The sequence below is a fragment of the Periplaneta americana genome, chromosome 12 (assembly GCF_040183065.1).
Source record: "Periplaneta americana isolate PAMFEO1 chromosome 12, P.americana_PAMFEO1_priV1, whole genome shotgun sequence".
In the NCBI taxonomy this organism is placed as follows: domain Eukaryota; kingdom Metazoa; phylum Arthropoda; class Insecta; order Blattodea; family Blattidae; genus Periplaneta; species Periplaneta americana.
The window spans coordinates 120686641-120697021 of NC_091128.1; positions in this window are offsets into that span (position 1 = coordinate 120686641).

The window sequence follows — 10381 nt, forward strand, 5'->3', positions numbered from 1 at the left end:
TGTGTCAAAAGTTTTTTTTATCAAAAAAGAAGATACGAAGAAAATTCTGTCGCTGTTTCTCTTACTATTCTTGCAGGCACTTGGAAACTTATCTCCCATCTTTAAGATTTGCACGACTATGCTTTGGTTTCTGTTTCCTTTACAGATTGTAATCCGTTATACTTATGAATAAGAAGTCTTGCTACATGATTGCAGCAATGCAGGGTTTATAAATACCCGCATCAATGAGAACAGAACGACCTAGTCCTTGAAAATAGATCATAACGATGACGATGGCGAAATATGAGAATCTCGTTATTAAGCTTATGAGTTTTGCATTAATCCAAATAACGACCACAACTGTCACGTTGCTTTTAACATGCAATGTTAATGTCATCGGTGCTTGAATGATAATGAATTCCTTTTAAGATTAAAAAGGAAAGAAAGTAAGAGGCCATGTACCATTTAAAGCAAAATGTCAGTTTTGTTTATATTGGACATTCTAATTTACAGACATTTCGCTATAATTAAAAGTAATATAAGTTATTTGTGTAATCCCGTATGTGTTTTAAGATAAGACACGTCCGTACGTAAGACATTCTTTAATTTCCAGAAACCTAAAATCAAAATTTATTTTAACATTGAATAACGTTTATCTACAAGCCTGTGACAGACACAAAATAGAGTCAACTGTCTATGAAGTTCAAATGAACGCACAAATGGACATGAAATTACTTAAAATGTATGTCAGCACAGCTTCAGAACAATGTAGAACATTGAGTCAAACATTGAGTCAGCTCTAAGCGGGCGTATAGGGACAGAGGAGTGTGTTTTTGTTTTGCTAAGCTTCAAGGTAATGCTAACTCATTTAAAGTTTGTGGGACTGTAGTCATTACATATTTTCGTGTGGTTTTTCTTTGTTTATAGTTTGATTCTTTTTGCATTATTTCATTTGTATTTCTGGTGGTGTGGAAGAGAAGGCCTGTCGGCCTTAACCACACCAGAACAAATAAATAAAAAATAATAATAATTAAGTAAAGAAATAAAAAGTATATAAACAAATAAACACACAAATAAGTGAACAAATAAATTAATTAAAAACATAAACAGTTTAACGTAATACACGTGATGAAATATTTTCTTTTCGGTGCCTGATCTTCAGATGTTTTAAATTGAGTTAACCCTGGCAGGCATATACGGTATAGGCCTGGAGAAATAACTCTGCACTGGCCCGTACTCGCTTTACGCATTCTTCCCTCCTCTACTCCCCGTGAGTTCTTTTTCCATTTCTTTATTTCACTATTTCTTCTTTTCTTTCTTCATTTTTCCTTGTTACATTTTTAATTTGTTATACCATCATAAGTATCGCAGTTGTAACTAGTTTCATTTTAAATACAAACACTGAGAGTGATATATATATATATATATATATATATATATATATATATATATATTCATATTCTAAAGATGCATAGTGTGAGCTCCATTCGTTACCTAACAAATTTGCAGTCCACCTACCATGTTCCTATCAATTGCCTCAACAGCTGCGGCAATTCTTAACTTCAGTTCATCAATTTCGGATTATAAAGTTCCCACAAAAACTTTATCCTTCACATAGTCCCATAAAAATAAATCACGTGAAATGAGATTGGGGAGCAAGGAACAACTACGAGATTATTACACATTCACCAATACCTTTCTGTCTCAAAAGAAAGAATCCTGTAAATGGCAGAGGTTGGCGGTAAATATACAAGTAGGTAATATGGAGATAGACCTATATGTCACCAAATTTCAAATCTCTGAAAGTTTGTTTTCCTCTTATACGGGTTATTTGTGTAGAGCTGCTTTGTAATTCCTTTCGTATTTATCCTCTAAACCGCATTAATAATTTACAGGCACGGTATATTTCCATGAATATACATCGTTTAGTAAATCAATGCTTTCTCTATATCATTATTGACTATCTGAATTTATTGAACCTTGCTTTAACATTAGGTACATTAGAGTTATAATGAAATCATACATACTCATATTACAAACAAATAAGCAAACATACAGCATTCTGTACATATTTCTTAATAAAACAGACATACATAAGACCTAAAAACACAGACATATGATATAAAATACACACATATGACAAAAAACAGACATATTACATACAAATGCTGCTTTCTCTGTAAGTAGTATAATAAGAAAGTGAAGGCAATAATAAACTATCACAAGGCGTAACATAAATGTCCTCATACAGTCACACGTTCAGTTCTTTACTGGAAGCGCTTGCGTAGGAGTGATATAATGAACGAGTTTCATAAAATTATAGCAGGAGTTGCCGCCGACGAGAAGCGATGATTTAGCTTTTAGGACTCCACAAAGGCTTTCTTTTATTGCCGAAATTAAAAAAATACTTTTTACATTGCTAATGATGAAAGAAGGCTAGGACAGGTTAATGTCATCTGCGGGAATACAAGCATGCACTTAAAATTTTAATTTTAAGAAGTTGCGAAATAAGGGAAAACAACAAAATTGTTTTATTATAAATGATAAATTTTATTTAAATTTTCACCCATACAGGATAATCAGACACAAATAAATTATGATGCGATAGAGGAAACGTAATAAAGAAATGATAATATCAGATAAAAACGAAATGTTTAAGTGCTCTCCTTGAAATTTTCAGGGTGTAAACAAACACTTTCCACGATATTTACATCTGATCATTGCTGTTTAGTTTAGAACCTAGTACTAGTAGTAGTTTTAGTGATGGTGGTAGTAGTAGTAGTAGTAGTAGTAGTAGTAGTAGTATTTTATTTAACGACACTTTCCACTACAGACGAAATTTAGCGTCGAAATTCAACACGGGAGAGAAAAATGTCCCACAAATTTTGTCTGGATTCCTCTATTAGAAATTATGAGTTGTGATAGCAATTTTTTATTTAGCATTCCTTCGAAATTACAAAAATCTTTCAGACTCAATAAGGTATTGAATTATGATTGTTAGCTTTCCTTCAAATTACAGAACTTCTTCGTACACGATGAGATAACGAATTGTGATTGTAATTCTTTAGTTAGCTTTCCTTTTAATCTACAGAACTTCTCCCGACACGATATGACAAATTGCGATTGTAATTCTTTAATTAGCTTTTATTTGAAACTGGAGACTACGAATTGTGATTACAATTTTTAAGTTAGCTTTCTTTGTAAACTATAGAACTTGTTTAGACACGATGAGATGAATTATGATTGTAATTCATTTAGCTTTACTTTCGAACTACAGAACTTGTTCTCTGATACGATGAGATTGTTATTGTAATTCTTTAGTTAGCTTTCCTTTTGAAACTACAGAACATGTTCAGACACGATGAGATAGCAAATTGTGTTAGTAATTTTTTAATTAGCTTTCCTTTGAAACTACAGAACATGTTCACACACGACGACATGACAAATTGTGTTTGTAATTCTTAAATAGCTTTCATTTGAAACTACAGAACTTGTTCAGACATGATGAGGTGACGAATTGTGATTGTAATTCTTTAGTCGGCTTTCCTTTGAACTAGAGAACTTGTCCAGACACGATGATACTGTGATTGTAATTCTTCATTTAACTTTCCTCTCGAACTACAGCTGACATGATGAGATGACAAATTGTTATTGTAATTCTTTAATTAGCTTCCCTTTGAAACTACGGGACATGTTCAGACACGATGAGATGACAAATTGTTATTGTAATTCTTTGGAACTACAGAACTTGTTCAGACCCGATGAGATGACTAATTGTGATTGTAATTCTTTACCTAACTTTCCTTCGAAAATACACACCTTGTAGCATCTGTAGTTTAAATGAGTCTTTGAATAAAGAATTACTGTTACAGTTCATTATTACATCATCTGTGAATAACCTATGTGTCCTAAAAAGAACTGAGTGTGAAGACTTACTATCATCAAATACCTCTAATAGTTTCTATATGTCAAAAGTTGACGTTAATATGGAATTAGAGACTGGATTAATCTTGCTCTGGATAGAGACCGATAGCGGGCTTATGTGAGGGCGGCAATGAACCTCCAGGTTTCTTAAAAGCCATAAATAAGTGAGATGATGATTTGTCTGCAGTGAAGATACGTCAAAATGAGAATAATAGGGCAAACGGAAACACTTGAAAAACATCCCTCAAGTCGTTTCTCTGCCTATAAATCTGAAAAGATTCTCCTGTGTGCAGATCTTAGTTCGTTAGGCAAGTGACTGGGCAGCAGTAAAACATAGGCAATAACTCAAGATACCACAAATTGTTTTAATGTAAAATGTATAAAATTTTAATCTCTATAAAAGGCTTCAATGTATAACTTAATAGCTTAACTTGTGCATTATTAAACTGTATATTTAGTCAAAGAATCACGTATTGCGTGTCAGAAGGACTTTATGAAATTGAGCACACGTATGCTTACATATTACCATATTAAAACTGATCACATCATGTTGCGTACTTTGAATTCAATAGTGTGTGAATCATTTGCCTTCAAGACTTTGAAGAAGACACATTGTCAAACTGTCAAGGCTAGTATTACATCACGAAGGTATTGTTCTTATACAAGGGTAAAACAAGTTAGCATATAAAATTAATATTTTGTATTTTTGTATACATATCAAATAAACACATCTCCTCATGAGGCAATGATAATGAAGTGACGATAGAGAATTAATAGAACGATGTAGGAGAAATGGACAGTTTCCCAAAAAATTCCCCCAAATTCATTCTTAACCCATGCTAAATTTTACTTTAAATATTCAGGATTTGAACCCGTGTGTTCGGTAAATTTATTTCGAAACATTATTGGTGAGGAAACTAAGTGGACCTAGTGATCCAGAAAATCATCTTGGGTTGTTCATATATTTCTTTGTTTGCTGTTGAGAAGATTGATAGAATTATGAAGGACACCTTCCACAACATCAGGTCAAGACTCCCTTCGAAAGTTTATACACGGTAAATGCTGTATAAAATAAGTGTTCTAGAAAATCGTAGCTTACTTACTTACTTCAGGCTTGTAAGGAAACCGGACAAATCCATTTTAATATTATCCTCCCACCTACGTCTCGGCCTCCCCAAAGGTATTTTCCCTCCGGTCTCCCAACTAATACTCTATATGTATTTCTGGATTCGCCCATACCTGTTACATGTCCTGTACATCTCAAACTTCTGACTATAATGTTCCTAATTATGTCAGGTGAAGAACACAATGCGTGCAGTTCTGCGTTGTGTAACTTATTCCATTCTTCTGTAACTTCATCCCTCTTAGCCCCAAATATTTTGCTAAGCACCTTATTCTTAAACACCCTTAATGCAAAATTAGGGAATATAATGCTTCAGTTTTCATCATAATTGCGTGCTTATTTACAAATGGCTTTTAAGGAACCTGGAGGTTCATTGCCGCCCTCACATAAGTCCGCCATCGGTCCCTATCCTGTGCAAGATTAATCGACTCCATATCATCATATCCCACCTCCCTCAAATCCATTTTAATATTATCCTCCCATCTACGTCTCGGCCTTCCCAAAGGTCTTTTTCCCTCCGGTCTCCCAATTAACACTCTATATGTAATTCTGGATTCGACCGTACGTGCTACATGTCCTGCCCATCTTAAACGTCTGGCTTTAATGTTCCTAATTATGTCAGGTGAAGAAAACAATATGTGCAGTTCTGCGTTGTGTAACTTTCTCCATTCTCCTGTAACTTCATCCCTCTTAGCCCCAAATATTTTCCTAAGAACCTTGTTCTCAAATATCCTTAATCTCTGTTCCTCTCTCAAAGTTAGAGTCCAAGTTTCACAACCATACAGAACAACCGGTAATATAACTATTCTATTTCAGTATAACTCTTATACAGACATCTAGGGAAATATATTATTGTTTTAAGGCAATTTCTGAGGGACAACATTTTTATAACGCACTGAATACACATAAGAGATATTTATCAATTTCGAACACGATGTGATGAAAGGACGTTTTATATATATGAATCTTAGAGCCCATTTTTTAATTTAGAGCGTATTTCATACTTTTGTTGAGTCCATTTTACGTATCTAAAATCTAATTTTTAGAGCCTAGGAATCCGAAATATAGTTACTGCACAAACAAAGAGCATATTTACCTATAAACAAAGATGTATACGTTAACTACCGACTCATCATTCTCAAATCATGTTTTCACCTTCATTCTAGCTGTAATTCGCTTCCAAGTTGAGAGAACTTGTAAAGAACGGCTCTCTGCAGACGAACTGGCAGCACTCTATAGCTCCCAGCGGTGTGCATATGAGGCTCTAAAATTGAATAGCCAATAACTAACAAAACTGCATTTGCCAACCGGACTTAGATCGCTCTGAGGGATGGCATATGCCTTTACTCTAGCAAATAATTATAGTAATTAGGTTTCATCAAAGACAGCTAGAAGTAAGGTAGTTAAAATAACGACTGAAGATTACGTATCACGCAGAGAACAATTGTGGTTATCATAAAACGATTAAACAAGTAGGTTGGACGGAGGCTGACCGAAACAAGATGTTTAGATCTTAGCAATAAATGTTTACTTTTAAAAGTTCTGTTGTAATATGAATGGGTCAAAATTATAACTATCGTATTTGACATTTTCTTGCGAAAGGAAACAGCGTTCTATCCATTTCAGGTCTTGTGAGATTTGTCGATTTTTTTTTTCAGAGAACACTGGATTTTTAATTTTAATTTGTACCATACTTCATTATAATCGTCTCATCGTCTCCATTACTGACGATACATGCTGAAATACGAGTACCAATAAAATTTCATAATTGTTTATATTTATAATGTTTACATAGCCTATTATTATCAGTCAAATTAGAGCAATTATTATTATTATTATTATTATTATTATTATTATTATTGTTCTGTATGGTTGTGAAATTTGGACTCTCACTTTGAGAAAGGAACAGAGATTAAGGGTGTTTGAGAATAAGGTTCTTAGGAAAATATTTGGGGATAAGAGGGATGAAGTTACAGGAGAATGGGGAAAGTTACACAACGCAGAGCTGCACGCATTGTATTCTTCACCTGACATAATTAGGAACATAAAATCCAGACGTTTGAGATGGGCAGGACATGTAGCACGTATGGGCGAATCCAGAAATGCATATAGAGTGTTAGTTGGGAGGCCGGAGGGAAAAATACCTTTGGGGAGGCCGAGACGTAGGTGGGAAGATAATATTAAAATGGATTTGAGGGAGGTGGGATATGATGGTAGAGACTGGATTAATCTTGCTCAGGATAGGGACCGCTGGCGGGCTTATGTGAGGGCGACAATGAACCTCCGGGTTCCTTAAAAGCCAGTAAGTAAGTAAGTAAGTAAGTATTATTATTATTACTATTATTATTATTATTATTATTATTATTATTATTATTATTATTATTATTATTATTACTGTGAATTTTCGTACAGCTCTAGACTGTAATATTTCATTCAATTTACAAAACGTAGACTTAGGTTTTGCATGTGGTTCCAACAGTCAATGTAATGGACAACTTAACCCCCCCTTAACTTTTTATAGTGACGAAGCATGATTCCACCTCAATGGTTAAAAGTAAAGTTTACGCGAATAACCCACATTCACTTGAGGAACTCAAAATATCCGGCACGAAATTCAAGCCATTTCGGAGAACGAACCGCGGCGAGTTGCTGGATATGTCTTCAGGCAGTGACGCCAATTTGTATGGGCCCGTGGGGCCCAAGCCTACTCAATAATTCGTCGTGTTAATATTACTATCATCATTATTTATGGGATTTATTTATTATAACTTACAACTTAAGTGTTTGAGCCCACCCAATGTTTTTCAAAAGTTGGCGCCAATGTCTTCAGTAAATGTGCAGCCTGCCAGATATTACAAGGACGCCATTTCGAACGTGAATTGTGAATTCGGTAAGTATATCATTACGTAATACTAACCGCAAAAGCGCTGAACGAATCCTCCGCATATGCTAGCGTCGTTACGTATGAATCAGCCGCCTTGAGTGCGGTTAGGAGTCTAGCCCAGACTGGCTCACCCTGTATGTTCACTAAATCTTCATATATCTCTTTAGCGCAGAAATTATAATTAGTGTAATGATAGTCTGTGCATTCCACAAGTGTTACATTTATATTTCGAAATATATATGGTTTGTTGTAAAACAATTCTGCAATGTTGGTAACACGTGGCCCAGTTCCAACGTCTTCAAACAGCAAGATGGAAAGACAGAAGTGAGATACAAAAAAGGAAAGAAAAGGAAAGAATAATAGAAGAAAAGAAATAAATTCAAAAGAGAGAGGAAGAAAGAAAGAATAAAATGTAGAAAAATAAATTATTTATCGTTCCAGTTTCTAATGTACGGGTTTTTGAAAATTAACAGAAAGTAACTGAATAAAAATAAAATGCAGGAAATACGATTCCTGAAAGAGCAGCGGCAAAGTCCTGAACTAAACAAAAGAAATGTGAGAAAATGAGGAAAACCTGAAAATGTAGTAATTAAAGATTAGAAGGAAATACAGTAACAGGAATAAATTTAATGTTTAGTTAATGGAAAGAAAGGACAATAAAATAAAAAATATGTTTTATTATAAACAAGGAATATATACCACTAGCATTCGGAATGATTAACTGACATTGTGACGTATTACAATGGGAGACGAATTGCCAACATGATGATGATTATTATTATTATTATTATTATTATTATTATTATTATTATTCTGAGAGAGAGAAAGAAAACATGAGAGACAGAAATGAATAAAGGAAGGGAGATGTAAAAAAATGTTGTTTTATTTAACGACGCTCGCAAATGTCGAGGTTATATCAGGGTCGCCGGTGTGCCGGAATTTTGTCCCGCAGGAGTTCTTTTACATGCCAGTAAATCTACTGACATGAGTCTATCACATTTAAGCACCCTTAAATGCCATCGATCTGGCCAGGGATCGAATCCGCAACCTCAGATATAGAAGGCCAGCGTTATACCAACTGCGCCAATCAGGCCGACTAGGGAGATGTATAAAATTACAATAAAATATTAACGAAAAAGGGGAAACGGAATGTGGGAATAAATATAGATGAAAGAAAGATATAAAGGAAGAGCGAAAGAACATTGAAAGTCCTGAAGAAGAAAGGTACGAAAAAAAGAAAGAGTGAGAAAGGTAGAAAGAAGGAAAGAAAAAAAAAGAGAAAATCTAACAAATATTGGAATAAACGTAAAAAAATAAAAGAAAGATATAAAGAAAGAAGGAAAAACATAAGTAGTCGGGAAGAAAAAATATGAAAATCTGAAAGAGGGAAAAAGAGAGTAAGAAAGATAGAGAGATGGTAACAAACAAATAAATAAATGTGGGAATGAAGAATAAAGATGAAAAGATATAAAATAAAAAGGAAAAAACATAAGAAGTTGAAAGAAAAAATTGAAAGAAAAGATATGAGGAAAAGAGAATGAAAACGATAGAAATAAATAAATAAAGAAATGTGGGAATAAAAAATAAAGATGAAAATGTATAAAAGAAAAAGGGAAAAACATAGGAAGTTGGAAAGAAAAAATAGGAAGAAAAGATATGAGGAAAAGAGAATGAAAACGATAGAAATAAATAAATAAAGAAATGTGGGAATAAAGAATAAAGATGAAAATGTATAAAAGAAAAAGGAAAAAAACATAGGAAGTTGGAAAGAAAAAATAGGAAGAAAAGATATGAGGGAAAGAGAATGAAAACGATAGAAATAAATAAGAAGGAAATAAAATTTTAACTAAGAAACCAATTTAAAGATGCGGGAAAAAAAGGGGGAAAAGAGATTTTTAAATATCAGCCTGCAAAGAAAGAAAGAGAAAAGAAAAGAAAGTAAGCAGAGTAGAAAGAAAGAAAAAAGAAGATAGAAAGATGGCAAAAATAGTATACAACAAAGATAAGAAAGGAAGGAAGAAAGACACAAGCAGAAAAACAAAGAAAGTCAGCAAAAATTATAAATGTAGAAAGAAATTAAAATAAATTCAACTGAAAAGAAAGAAATGTGTAAGGATGAAAAACTAGAAAAAAAGCAATAAAGTAAGCGTAGAGGGAAGAAAGAAAATTTAGGAATCATGTTCTTGTTTATTCATAATATTTTACCTCCAGAAACAATTCAATTACAATTTAATTAATGAAACAAACGCATGGTTTCAATTAATATTTAAAATCTTCAACTGCAGTTTTACAGGAATGGCTACTACAATTACAAACGTATTTAATTAATACCGCACAAAGGAAGATAGAGGGAAGAAAGAAAATTTAGGAATCATGTTCTTGTTTATTCATAATATTTTACCTCCAGAAACAATTCAATTACAATTTAATTAATGAAACAAACGCATGGTTTCAATTAATATTTAAAATCT